General features: G+C 45.9%; 1 protein-coding gene across 3 annotated transcripts in view; it reads right to left on the bottom strand.

The window, feature by feature from the left end:
- MYH11 (myosin heavy chain 11) overlaps positions 1-12,213 on the bottom strand; it is a 127,970-nt gene extending 115,757 nt beyond the window's left edge. For all 3 annotated transcript variants that reach the window (XM_022552363.3, XM_022552364.2, XM_022552366.2), the window contains exon 1: positions 12,105-12,213. The gene's annotated coding sequence lies outside the window, so the exon portion shown is untranslated. The remainder of the gene's footprint in view (positions 1-12,104) is intronic.
- Positions 12,214-12,627: the final 414 nt, after the last annotated feature.

Genomic DNA, 12,627 nt, shown 5'->3' with positions numbered 1-12,627 from the left:
AACCCACTGTATTGAAAACTGGTAAAGAAAAGGCGAAACTAAAACACCGATGCTGCCTTTCTACAAACTTCCTCAAGGTCACTAAATAATTGACAAGAAGTCTGTCTTTATATAAAATGTCAAGTCATTAAATGCCCTCTCAATATGGGGAGCCCATTTGTGACAGATTCTCCATTCTGTTGTCTAGATGTGTTCATGAGACAAGGTGCTGAGGCAACAGACTCTTTATAGGCCAATCCAAGGGCCCATTCCGGACCCTCTGACCATACCTGAAGGAGCTGCCCTGCTCTAGTAACACTTGCTCTCACTCAGCTCCTCCAACCGACCCCATCTCTCCTCCCCCATCCACTGTTGGTTCCAAAGAACTAAGGTGCAAGCTGAGTTAGGATGTACAGCCACCAGTACGTACTGTGTGGTTGATCCCCCTACTTCAGCAGAAAACAATTCATAACTCCTTTGAATTCACCAACATAATCTCCACACTTAGGCCAACAAATCCCACGGAGATGGAGTAACCCCCATATCCCATCAAGGGGCCCCTGGAGCTGGGCAGCCACCTCCTAAAATGCGGACTTTGCAAGGTAAAAATCAGAGGGGCAGTTACTACCACTTTTCTCTTCTGGGGTGAAAATAACGGTAATACAAACCAAAGGCTGCCAACAAATTCACTCAATCTCAAACTTATTTTAAAGTAAAAATACAAATTAAAAAACCAAACAAACAAAAAAAAAACCCCAAAGGCTGATTTGTTCAGAAGGGATGGTTATTTCTCCTGGGAGACCTGATCTAGTAGCTCATTTAAAAAAAAAAAAAGATGGAGAAATGGGTGAATCATTCCCTAAATCTGAATAATCACTTCAGTTATTCCAAAAAGTGAACTAAAGAATCGTAGAGAATGTGCACTGTCCCAGGTTTAACAATCACATTTCTTGCATTTTTAAATTGTTATTGAATTTCTCTTGGGATGTAATGAGTCCAACATCCTCCCTTCACCTCACTTTCACTGTTTAAAAAAAAAAAATACTACCTTCTACTTAGAAGAATTCCAGCCAATAAAGGTGGAAGAAATGATGAAACTAAAATGTAGCAATTTTGGAACTCTGAATAAAATAATGGGTCTTGACAATGACTATCAATGTTGCTAAAACATCAGACCATTGATTCTCAGACTTCCTTGTGCATCAGCTTCACCCGGGCAGTTGTGGAATCACGGATGGCTGGGCCCACCCCAGAGCTTCCGAGTCAGTAGGTCTGGGATGAGCCCAAGACCTGCATTTCTAACAGGTTCCCAGGTGATGCTGAGGATGCTGGCCTGGGGTCCACACTTTCAGACCCACTGTATTAGATGAAAAGCAGACGGCAAACTTTATAATGGATGGATCGGGCTGGCACCACCTATACCTACTCATTAACCTTAACGTTGCAAAAACAAAGTTGATCAGAGGTTATGTGCCTCCAGAGGGGTTGCTCTAGGAAGTGCCACTACCACCAATGAAATATTCTTACAAAAAGGAAAATGGGGTGGGGTTGGGGGATCGAAACCAACAAAGCCTCTGGATCTAACACCTATTTAAGGCAAATGCGGGGCACAGGGAACATGCCAAACAAGGTCATGGGCATGTGACAAAGCCCGCAAGGTGGGAAAGCATAGGACAAATGACTCAGTTTCTTTAACAGGTAAAGTATTTTTAAAAAGGGTAACCTATAGATTAGAAGGGACTTTGGGACCCACAAAAGAAATGGGAGGAGGGTGGGGGTGAAATGATTGGCCTCATATGGAAGGTGAGTGACAGGAACCAAGGGGTACGTCATACTGTCCTCTCCACTTTTGCATATGTTTGAAAATTTTCACAATGAAAAAGTCTAACAAGTACGATAAAAGAAGAACACTGATAGAGGCAGAGAAAGAACACCCCTATCCTTTCAACATGCACATCCACACACGGAGCAAATCAGAAATAAAGGTACATTTTGCTGTCTTAAAAAGCCATGCTTTAGGGACTTTCCTGGTGGCGCAGCGGTTAAGAATCCGCCTGCCAATGCAGGGGACGCGCGTTCAAGCCTGGGTCCGGGAAGATCCCACATGCTGTGGAGCAACTAAGCCCGTGTGCCACAACTACTGAGCCTGCGCTCTAGAGTCCGTGAGCCACAACTACTGAGCCTGCACACCTAGAGCCCATGCTCCGAGAAGCCACCGCAATGAGAAGCCCATGCACCACAACAAAGAGTAGCCCCTGCTCTCTGCAACTAGAGAAAAGCCTGCGTGCCACAAGGAAGATCCAACGCAGCCAAATAAGTAAATAATTAATTAAATAATTTTTTTTTAAAAGCCACCCTTTAAATGAAAAGCTTTGAGCAACTGAATGTAATTGTCAGAAAAATAAAAGTTTACTTGACAACCCCTCCGAAAAGAAAAATGGATGAGCTAATCAGGGAAATTTGAGCACTGACTCAATATGTTCTATCCTAGGGAACTGGTTAAATTCTTTGGTGTGAAAATGGTACTGTGATTTCACCTATTTAGAGAGTCCTTTCCTTTTAGAGAAGTATTTCCTTTTAGAAGATCGTGAAGGGACTTCCCTGCTGGCGCAGTGGTTAAGAATCCACTTGCCAATGCAGGGGACACGGGTTTGAGCCCTGGCCCGGGAAGATCCCACATGCCGCAGAGCAACTAAGCCCGTGGGCCACAACTGCTGAGCCTGAGCTCTAGAGCCCGCAAGCCACAACTACTGAGCCTGTGTGCCACAACTACTGAAGCCCGCGTGCCTAGAGCCCATGCTCCTCAACAAGAGAAGCCTCCACAATGAGAAGCCCACGCACCACAATGAAGAGTAGCCCCCGCTCGCTGCAACTAGAGAAAGCCCACGCGCAGCAACGAAGACCCAACGCAGCCATAAATAAATAAATAAAAAAGAAAATCATATAGTATTTATAGATGAAATGATAAACCTGGGGTTTACCTCAAAATAATCAGGGCAGGGAGGAAATTTGGGTGGAGCCAGGATCGGCCCAGTGTTAATTGCTGGAGTCGCATGATGGAGTACCTATAGGAGGGTTAAACTCTTGTGTTCACTTTTCCATGATTGACATTTTCCTTAAAAGGAAAGATATTACTACGCAAAATTTATAAAACTATCTTCTACATGTAAGCAATGTCAGTATCACACCATCTCCCACTTGGCTGTATGTCATACCCAGGACAGAGTTTTTTGAACACCAAACAGTGATACTTAACACTCCTGGCCTCCTCACAGGCCCTGGGCTAAATCCTTCACATGCAGGATCATCGAGCGACACCACCACAGCCTTAGGAGTTCCATTTGATGGTCAGTTCCACCTTACAGACATGGAAACTGGGGCTCAAAGAGGTGAAGGAATCTGCCTGAGGTCACACAGCTAAAAAGTGGCAGAGCTGGGCTTCCCTGGTGGCGCAGCAGCTGAGAGTCCGCCTGCCGATGCAGGGGACACGGGTTCGTGCCCCAGTCCGGGAAGATCCCACATGCCGCGGAGCAGCTGGGCCCGTGAGCCATGGCCGCTGAGCCTGCGCGTCCGCCTGTGCTCCGCAACGGGAGAGGCCACAACAGTGAGGGGCCCGCGTACCGCAAAAAAAAAAAAAAAAAAAGTGGCAGAGCTGGGATCCGAACCCAGGTCTGATTCGAAGCCTGTGCTCTTCTGTCTCCTACACAAGCTTGATGGGCTTGTCAGAAGCTCAGTGGAGTATTTGCAATCAATGAACCGACCCTTTAAGGCACCTAGCACAGTGACCGGCACATAATAAACGTTCAAAATGGGACCCAGATCAGATGAAGTGAACTATAACTCCACACCGCGATAAGAACAAACCTCACAAACACTTGTGTGAAAGAAGGCAAACCCAAGAAGGACATACTGTGCGATTCTCTTTGCAGGCAGGACGTGAAGATGCCGCGAGCTCAGTTCCAGACCATCTCATTAAAGCACATATCACAATAAAGCAAGTCACATGGATATTTTGGTTTCCCAGTGCTTATAAAGGTTATGTTTACACTATGCTGTCATCTATTAAGTGTGCAACAGCATTATGTCGAATGTCTAATTATGTCAACATATGCACCTTAATTAAAAATACTTGATTGCGAAAAAATGCTAACCATCATCTGAGCCTTCAGCGAGTCATAGTGGCAACAACAAAACCACTGATCACAGGTCACCATAACAAACATTGTAATGAAAAAGCCTTAAATATAGCAAGAATTACCAAAATGTGTCACAGAGACACAAAGTGAGCAAATGCTGTTGGAAAAATGGCACCGATAGACTTGCTCGACACAGATTTGCCATAAGCCTTTAATTTGTAAAAAAAAAAAAACACAGTATCTGTGAAGGGCAATAACACGAGGTGTGCCTGTATATGAGGTTCAAAACCAGGCAAATCTAACCTAAGGTGGTAGATGTCAGATGTTGTAACTGGAAGTGTAGGATGTGACAGGGGTGTGTGGGGTTGATGTTCTGTTTCTTGATCTGAGTGCCAGTTACATGGGTGTGCCCACTTTGTGGAAATTCACAGGCTGCACACCCACAGGGAGGTGTACTGTTCTGATATAAAGTATACTTCAATGAAAAAAAAATTTTTTCTTTTTATCTTTAATTATGGTAAAATGCACATAATAAAATTCACCACCTTAAGCACTTAATTGTACATTTCGGTAGTATAAGTACAATCAATGAAAAGTTTTTGAATGGTAGCCGAGTATACTCAAGAGGGTGGGGAGACATGTTTTATTTGTTTAGGGCAGCATGACAACTAAGTGGGCTCTTTCTAATTACGATGTTGCTGAGTTGCCTTACAAATCAGAAAAAAAAGCAAAAACTACAACAGAAAAATAAAAGGACAGAGGAATTCCCACTGCCACGAACCCTGCCTAATCTAGGACTCAAAAATGCAGAGAAGATCAAGCACAAAGATTCAGTCTCTGTCCAGAAAAAGGAGAGAAGCTGGGTTGCTTCCCATGTCTTTGAAGCCTGACAGTCACGATGTGTGAAATCTGTTTTGGTCAAAAGAAAAAAGGAAAAGGGAAGAGGAGCTTGGCTTCACCCTAGAATGGCATTTCTCAGAGTATGTTCCTTGGAACCCTAATCCCTCAAAATATTTGGGGTGGGGTGGGGCAGGATTCAGGGAAGTTGAGACACTCTTCAGATATCAATTCTGGGGACTTCCCTGGTGGTCCAGTGGTTAAGACTCTGTGCTTCCAATGCAGGGGACATGGGTTTGATCCCTGGTCAGGGAACTAAGATCCCACATGCCTTGAGGCACGGCCAAAAAAAGAGAAAGAAATCGATTCTGTGGTCAAATCCATTTGAAAAGCGCTACACATCTACCCACCCCATCATTAAGAGGGAGAATTCCCATCGGGATATCAGAGGTCCTGACATCTGAAAGCTAGTTCACTCCTTTGAGCCCATGGCTCTCAAAAACATTTAGCCGCAGACCTCTTTTCCCACCAAACACTGATTACATCCCATAGATTTGTCCTTGAGAAAATGTGGTGAGCCTAGCAAATTAATATTATTAATATTAGTAATCATAGCTGCTGCTCTATCTTATTGAATGCCAGCTATTAACTCATTTAATCCCCTCAAAAAGGCTATGAGAAGCACCATTACCTCTGGTTTACAGATGAGGAAACTGAGGCACAGAGAGGTTAAGTAACTTGCCCATCATGGCACAGCTAGTTATGGTAGAATCTGAATAAAGATATATTTTCGAAGTGATCTTTTCTGCTTTGTCTACCTTCTTTGAAATAGGGAGAGAACCTGAGGACTGAAAGAAATACAGACACACACGGGACACACCCCGCATCGGTCTGCGGCAACTTGAAGTCTCCAGATAACTTGGTTTTATTGCCGCAAGGACTTGCCTCAGCGTGCGCCCAGAGCCTTGAGTTTTTAAAATTTGGGGTAGTGGACAATCAGGCAAAAAGTGTCAGGTCAGACATTAGGTAAGGCACAGGGGGGAACGCAAAGCAGTTTGGAAGACTGCAGCAGTGATCAGACAGCACAATTCTCCATGCACTGAATGGAAGGAAAACTTGGTCTGCACCTCCCTGCTGCTAGAGCAGGGTTTCTCTCAACCTCGGCACGCTGACATTTGGGGCTGTTGACATTTGGGGCTGGATAATTCTTTGTTGGTGGGATAGATGGTGGGCAGAAGCCATGTAGCAGAGGGGGAGTGGTGGGCAGGCCGAGAGTGGGGGGGAGGGGGACTGTCGTGTGGAGTTTAAGGCCATTAGTAGCATCTCTGGTCTCTACCCAATAGATGCTAGTAGCACACCCTCCCCACCCCAGTCATGACAACCAAAAATGTCTCCAGATATTGCCACACGTCCTCTGGGGGAAAAAATTGTCCCAACCAACCTGGAATGCCAAGTGTAGAAGGTCACATGGGTGGAGTGTGGGCACATGAGAGCAGAAAAGAGACAGACACCCAGACAGCCGAACCTCAAGGAGACTCCCCACCGACCTGGTTTCTTCCTCTCAAGCCTTCCTCCCCCACCACCCCCCGTCCAATGTCCTGCATCAGCTCTGAGAGCTGAAAGGACACCTTCAGGATCATTATACAGGACTGATGGATACTACCTCCAGTGCATGATCAATGGTATTAGCAACGCCTGACACTGCCGAGTGTGTCGGCTCCATACACAGTCCTGTATTCCTCACCAACAACACCCAGCTTTGTTCCTTGAGCGCAGACAAGCTGTTCGTTAGCCTCTGTAAGACCACAGGGTTACAAGTCCCCGTTCTGCGCCGAACCTGCTGGGTGAATCTGGGCAAGTTATTCTCCCTCTCTGGGCCTTGTGCTTTTCATTTGGGGATAGAAATGTGGAGGGCTGGCTAGCTGTAACAATTTTTTTTTTTTTTTTGTGGTACGCGGGCCTCTCACTGTTGTGGTCTCTCCCGTCGCAGAGCACAGGCTCCGGACGCGCAGGCTCAGCAGCCATGGCTCACGGGCCCAGCCGCTCCACGGCATGTGGGATCTTCCCGGACCGGGGCACGAACCCATGCCCCCTGCATCGGCAGGCGGACTCTCAACCACTGCGCCACCAGGGAAGCCCCTAGCTGTAACATTTTATGATAACTGTGATTCCAGATCAAAGGGTTGAAGTTGAACCAACTGAGAATGTTTAACTATTTTAGCTTGTTTTAGCATCAGTTTTATTTTCCCCAGGGGAACTCAGGGGTAAAAGATCTTGCCCCTTCTGCTTCTGTATTAATGGAAAATGAATAAAATACCCAAGAGCCCAAACAGTAACAGGATTTGCACATCATCAGGCCTAGTTAACAGCTTCCCTCAGTATTTTACTGCCAAGGTTTTAGACCAGAGACACCAACCCAAATGTCTGTGGGGTCAGGTGAGCAATGCAAGGTGACCCAGGCTGGAGGTGGCTGGACAGAGCTCTCTGGTCCTGCCCAAAGAGCGTGGCAGCTTCTCAACTCCTGTTGGGGTGAGTGAGAATGTGGGCCCTGCATTGCCAGATTTCCAACAGACCCCGAAGTCTGCATTTAGGAATGAAATATCCACCCCTAAAGTTAAATCACTGCACATTTTGAATGCCATGCAGGCAAAATGAAAACCCTCTGGGCTTGATCTAGAACACGAACCACCAGCTGGCGGGACCTCTGCAGAGGAGCAACTATTTCAAGGTCTGGCCCAGGTGTGGGAGGAGCCAAAGTGGAGAGGGAAGCAAGGAGGGGGTGGGCCCCCCAGATGCACCAGATCTCCAAGCCCCAAACTGTCCCCACGAGTAATCGGGACTCTAAATCTGTCATTAATAATAGGCACAATTATCACTGTGCTCTTTCTATTCATGGGATATCGGGCCAGGCAATCTATTATATACACCATCTTGCTATGTCTCCTAAGCGTTCAGCAAGGTGGGCATTATTTATTATTCCTATAAGACTATGGAGGTCCCGGAAGGTAAGTGAAAGTAAAGGCTTTTGCTTGTAAAAGTTGGAGCCGAGATTTGAACCCAGATCTGACACCTGATCTACTCTTAGCAAAAAGTCTCTTCCTTGCTTGAACTTCCTTGCATGGACTGGTCCCCGTGCCACTCCCCCACCACCTGCACCCCCTTCTGATATCTGCCTAACTCATTAGAATACTGTTTTTAAAGTACCTCCAGAAGGAAGTTCTTATAATCAGTAAAGCTAAATTATTTTTACCTCCCCAAGAGAACTTGGTTAGCAAGAGGTCTGGTGGCTCTCATGGAGGATGCTTTGAGGATTAGAGAGAACTAGCCATTTCTGGCCCTAAAAGCCCTACTGTGTCTTGTGTCTTGCAACTCTGGCTTACCACAACTTAAAAGAAATGTAGTCTCCTATATGCCCATTTGAAGTTTAAATTTACAATGTCTTTAGAGGACTGTTTAGCAATATCTATCCATTTTCAATGTGCATGCTCTGTAACTTAGCAAATTACATTGCTGGGAATTTATCCTACAGATAAACTCATGTAATTAGACATAAATAGATACACAAAGATGGTCCCTGAAGTCCTGTTTATATGGTGGAGTGAAGCTGGTATGTTTCAATAAGAGGTTGTTTCAGTAAGATGCTATCCTTCCACATAATAGAATATTATGCAGATGACAAAAAGAAACACCACAATGTGCTGACATAGAAAGATGAAGATATGTAATCAAGTGAAAAAAAACACCTAATTTACAATGCCAATATTCGTGCAAAAGAGGAAGATTTGACATAGAAAAGTTTTGGAAAGATGTGCAAGAATACATTAACCATGTTTATATCAATATCTAAAGATGGGGAAGAGCGGAGAGGTGGGGAAGGAGAAAGAGGGTCAGGAATTCTACCTGGAGACCAGGGAATGGCTATAATGACCCACAGGGGTCTCAGACACTGGCCCCTTCTGTGATTCTCTATCATTCGCTGCATGCTTCACCAGCAGAGGGAAGGAAGTTCAAGCCTGCATGGGTGAGCAGGAGGCGAGCACTATGGTCCTTTCTCAGGGATTTTGATGAGGGCTGTTCCTCCTTAACCCCCAAATCACTGATGCAACTCAGAGACACCCAACTTCCCCCTGCAGGAACAATGGGCAGCGCTAGCTTCTTCCTCCATCATCTGATCCCTTACAAAAGTTTCTTCAAAGTCAACTATTCAAAACAGAACAAAACAAGAATTTCCTTCAAATTCCGACTTGGCCTTTTCCAAACTCAGCCTTTCCCCCATGGTGTGGCCATAGTTAACTGTGTTTAAAGGTCAGGGGTAGAGGGAAGAGACCCCTGGTAGCAAAAGAGTCACCGTGGAAGCCAGACAGGCTCCTCCCACTCACAGGTGAGCTCTTAAAGGATGCCCTCGAGACCCTAAATGAATTAAAAAAGGGCCAATAAACCTGGTATCAGTCATGTTCCTGACACAGGTGAGGAAGTGGGTCTATATTCGAGTGGAAGAAGAATAGGAACTGAGTTTATGAAAAGACATTACACAAAAAGAAAATTAAGGGCAAGTTTCTCTTTTACAGAAAGACTATACCATAGGGTTCCTGGTTCTGCCAAGTACCAGATGGGCTACACTGAGCAAGATCCTTAAGGTCTCTGGTCATGTATGTTATAAATAACCATCCACAGAAGTTCACCAGGGGCGAGACACTGTGCTAAATCCTTCATATGCATGATCCCCTTGAATCCTCCCAAAAGGGCAATCCTTAGGCTCTGCAGTTAGAAAGAGCTAGGTCTATAGAATCTTGTCTTCCTCATTGGCTAGTCGAGCTATCTTGAGCAAGTTATTCAGACTCCACATTTGTAAAACAGGGCCAATAATAATAGCATCCATTCCAAAGGGCTGTTGTAAAGACTTAGAAACATGATGCCTGTAAAGGATTCAGTGTGTTGTCCAGCAAAAGTGATCAACTAACATTAGCTATTCTCATGAGCCCCATTTTACAGATGGGAAAACTGAGGTTAGGGAAGGTCAGCCTGCATGATTTCTAAATTTGCTTGTGATGTTCTCAGATTCCAGTGGACTTAAAATTGGATGTGGTGTTCCGAAAAATCTAATGTGTACCCAATTTTAGAAGTACATGGTTGTCCCTACAGCATAAAATCCACCTGTTTGGATTCAATACACTGAGGAAAGGAGAAGACAACTTTCCCACCCCAAAAATAAAACTTCCAAATAAGAGAGAGTAGGGAAAGGTAATCCCCCTTTCCCCCCAAATGTTTTCTCCTCTGGACTCCCCCACTTGTTCCCAAACGGGAAGGACAAGGACAAAGAAATCTCCAGAGGCATGACCAACAAAGCTGCAATACAAGGCTAATTTGTGAGGGGGCCCGAGGATGGCCTCATGGAAAACGCTACCATAAATGGGCATGTTTGCCTCAATCTCAGCCCTCACACAGAAAAGTAAGGATAACAAATCCATAACAAATACCTTGTACGGAATAACACGTCTACTTCAGACATGATAATAAGATACACAGTGTTTACGAGCCCTAGAAGCTTCTCGAGGAAGGCCCGGCTAGTTCACGTTTTGGACTCTTGGGATGGCAGCCCACCTAATCTAGTCATCAGGCCAACTAGATGACCCCACCACAGGGGACAAACAGTGCATTTTACTTTAAATTTGCAAAAAGTCAGTTTATGTTTTCTTCAGAGATGATAAGCACTTGCCTTATTGGACACATCTGGTCCCATCAGAAACCTGATTCCAACAGTTTTTGTTCATGGTAAAGAAAAAGATGGTGGGGTCAGGGGTGTAGAATTAGCATCAGACAGACACAGGAATGGGATCCACCACTTGTTAGCTGTGAGACACTGGGCAAATTACTTAACCTCTCTGAGCCTCAGCTACCTTGTATACTAAACAGGCATCATAATGACTCCCTTAAAAGGTTGTTGCAATGATTAAATGAGATCAATTAAGTCAGACGCTGCTACAGTGCATGGCACATAAGTGCTCTGTCAATGGTAGTTTATCTCAATGCGAAAGCACCAAGGAAAGACTGCATTTCCTTCCATGGATCTTCAATATCCTATTTCACACACTGCTATCTAATGACTTTCAGTTCTGCTTCTTTAAGCTCCTTCTCTGTATAAAATGGCCACTTTGCAATTTAATCTATCAATTCTTAATACTGTAGTAAATGCTCCCTTTCTTGGGGTTTCTAAATATTTACTTTTACTTCTTGATAAGTATGGCTTTGAATGGTGCCTTTCCTCAAGCAGCCAAATCCCCACCAGCTCTCAGTGCGGAGAGAGAACGTACAACAGGCAGTAGCCACTTTCTCTCACTTTGCCCACTTAGTAGGACATGAGAGTAACGTGTACTGGATGCTCTGCAGGAAATCCCAGCCCAATCTTAGCTAACGCACCTGCAGACTTTGTAAGCAAATGTGGACTCTGGCATCCTTCTGAGTATTTGAGGCCCTTGGGGTCAACCTGGGTGAGATTTTTAAAAATCTGGAGGGGGGGGTGTGTCTGGAAGAAAATCAAGCTGTAATAAATAAACTGGATCATAACCAGCCTATCACTCAAGGGTTATCAGCAGGCATCCTCTAGAGTGAGGAAAAAACACTCCCCTTTCTGCCCATGTGTTTTTAACTGATATAATTAACAGAACTAAGCAAGCTCCACTGGAAGCCATACTTTGCCTGCCTATGTGATAGGAAATGACTTTTCAGTGAAGCTCAGCTGCACTCTTTTTGTGGCCAGAATAAAAGAAGCCTGGCTGTTCAAGCCAGACCTCTGTGATTTCTAAGGGAGCACATCTCTCAGATTTGCCTCATAACAAGAATCATCTGGGACTCATATATATAGGGAACAGTTTTTCTGAAGATTCTAGTGTAACCGAAGTTGGGCCCTGGCATTATCTTTAATAAGTACCCCCAAGGTGGTACTTATCATTGGTTACCTTGGGAGATGCTGGTTTGGGGGAAATCTAGGATGATGGGGCAGAGAGAAATGAAAATTGTGAACCCCCAGCCCCATAGTCCTTAAGAAGAGGTCAACAGATGCTCCTCACTGCTCCCCAGCCCCTGTAGGATGTCTTCTAGGATCCTTAAACCCTCTACTCAATTTCCCTTCCCCCACCAGGACCACATACTTACAGATCTCCAACTTGGGGGAGAGCAGAGAAGAAACTGGATGGAGAGCTCCTATCTGGCACACCTCCCAGGCAGGGGCGTCCAAACCTTCTCGCTCGCCTGGGACGCCTCTCTTTATAGACCCAGAGCTGCCCGCGGGAGGGAAAGGGGAGGCGCCGGAGGCGGCGGAATGGGTGTGACTCCCGCGCTGCTCCCTCCGCAGCGCCACCTGCAGGGTCCGAAAAGCGCAGCTTTGGTCCACGCCTCGCGCGCACCTGTCGCGGCGCCCGTAAAGGGGCGCACCCAGGCGGGGGCTCAGGGGGGAGCGGGGGGCCGCAGGGCTCCCGGGAAAGGCGCAGCGGGCAGAAGCGTTCGGGGCCAGTGTCTGACCCCGGCTCTGGGACAGTCACCGGGACTCCGGGTCCCTAAAGAAAGGGGTTGAGCGGCCGGCGTCTATAGGGGATGCTTGAGAATTTCTCCCTTGAGTCAGTTCCAGCCTCACGGGCTTTAACCGCTTCCTCCGCGTGGCGGGAACTGTGGCGGGCCC

This window comes from Delphinapterus leucas, chromosome 15 (assembly GCF_059928025.1).
Source record: "Delphinapterus leucas isolate spDelLeu-1000000601 "Yukka" chromosome 15, BTC_Dleu_Yukka2, whole genome shotgun sequence".
NCBI lineage: Eukaryota > Metazoa > Chordata > Mammalia > Artiodactyla > Monodontidae > Delphinapterus > Delphinapterus leucas.
The sequence above is the reverse complement of the archived record's forward strand: the minus strand, read 5'-3'. Positions and strand labels throughout refer to the sequence as shown.